We start from the raw sequence: 2104 nt of genomic DNA, 5'->3' as shown, positions 1-2104 counted from the left end.
CGTTAAAGTTCTGCTTCGGAAGATTTGTTGCCGGTTGACCTCTCTCCGCCTTCTTCCTTTTGATGAACCCGCTCAGCTTTGCTTCCCCTCGACTTTCAAAATTCCTTCACGTCCTTGGATTTGGCTGCCAGTGCCATTGCTTCAACACGTCCAGGGAGCGTTGTTGTGGCAGGTCTGGAGCTATTAAATCCTCGGTGATGGGTCCCGGCAATTTCATCGCTTGTTGCGGAACCTCTTGACGAAGGTGTCGACCAACTCCCCGTCTTTCTGCATTCTCATCGGCATGACCCCATAGAACTTCGGTGTCGTCATCGAATAAGTTTGCGAGAACTTTGACTCCATGTCGTCCCAGCTATTTATGCTCCCTGCGTTGGAGGCGCGACTACCAATCGAAGGCGCTTCGCGAAGAGTTGCAACGAATTGACCGCACATCAGAGCGTTCATTACCAGAGATGACTCCCAAGTGCGATTTGAAATATATCAAATGCTGAGGTAGGGGAACCCATCCCATTAAACGGCCGTTGAGTTAATTAGATTGAACTTTCGGGGATATGGGATTGATTCCACTTCCCTGGGGTATGGACAAGGAATGCTCCGGTCTTTTTTTGTCTCTGAGCGGAAATCAACGTATATGATTTTGCTCTCGAGATTTTTGATCTTCAAGTTTTTCGCTGGTTTTTTTCTTCGCCAGCATTCTCATTTACCACCCCTGCGTTGACGGGAGGTTCATTGGTATTACGAGCATTCGCATCCTCATCTTCCAGATATAATTCGGTATACGATGATTCTGCTGCCTGTTGGTTCTGCCAATGCTTGGATCTGTTGGTCATTGCGATTTCTCTCATCTGCTGCCATGGCCATCTCCATTCTCAAATTTGGAAACTTTCTTTCTGCTTAGCCAAAGCGTCTTCAAGCATCTTTGGCCATCTTGTTCGCACTTTCACAGGGCTCGCGGGCGTTGTTCCCTCACCTGGATTACAGTATTTATCTTGACGCCACCCGCGCGGAACGCCATCGGATTCTTCATCTTCTGAAGGGTGTCTTGTCCGAACCTACCATAGGTTTGCTCGTTCAATGGCTCCGGACTGAGACGGGCAGGCGCGGGATGCTTTTTCAGTATTGTTCGAGACCCGATCGTCCCTCTGTTGTCATGTTGGGGGACTCTCGGATGCTTCTTACCGTCTTGACGCTTATTCTTTCTTCGTTCGGAAACGCCCTATGCCTTTGGTTTGGCGTTTCAACACTTAAAGATCTCTCGAATACTGCAAACCCTGTCAGGGCTGTCTTGATAAGTTGCATTCTGAGAGTAAACTTTGCCCGGATGAGCTTCGAGTCAAGGCATTGCGCTTCTATATCTTTGAAGGGCTCCTCTTTCTGATTTTATTCGGTTACCTCCTGCCACGCATAGTACAGCTCGTTCCGTTGACGGTTGAGCAACCCATCGGTGTGTTGGCCACTTTCCCAGGTATAATGTCGTCGTCCATCAGACGACACATTTCCTTCTGGGATGGTTTATCTTCTTCGGGACCGTCAAGAAGTCGCACGCCTTGAAACGCGCCTTTGTGAGCGTGAATCTCCAGCAGGCTCCTGTACTTCTTGGCCGCAAAGTTTGTGCGCTTTGGGGCTCGCCGCAATTTTCTCCAATGCTGCGGCCGTTTTGCGGCCGACCTCCAGCAGTGGTGATATTGCTTTGGGGACTTCTTCATTGGTCCCAAGCGTTCTTTGGACTGGGCTTTTACCTCGTTCTTTGGGAATAGGACCAAGCGCCGCTCCAAAAACTGGACTTACCTCCTGCGGATTGGTCCAATGCAAGGATTCCCGGAGCCAGTTGCAGAAATCAGCCGGCCGTTTTGGCATTGATTTTCCGAGAATGTGAACCACTTTGGCGGTTGCGGGTTTTGTTCCTTCAGTCTGCAACCACTCCAGACTTCTGTCTTACCAACCTTGCCGAGTCGATGACTGTTTGCTCGGCCACCTCACGCTGTAGCCTTTGCCGACGGGCTTCTTCAGCTTTAGCTCGCGCGTTGCGCATGATAATGCGCGCCGCGCCTTGCGGATACGTTTCCTCCAGTGTCGAGCGCGTCCCGTTTGAGACGAACCCACT

This window comes from Asparagus officinalis, chromosome 1 (genome assembly GCF_001876935.1).
Source record: "Asparagus officinalis chromosome 1, Aspof.V1, whole genome shotgun sequence".
Taxonomy (NCBI): Eukaryota; Viridiplantae; Streptophyta; class Magnoliopsida; order Asparagales; family Asparagaceae; genus Asparagus; species Asparagus officinalis.
The sequence above is the reverse complement of the archived record's forward strand: the minus strand, read 5'-3'. Positions refer to the sequence as shown.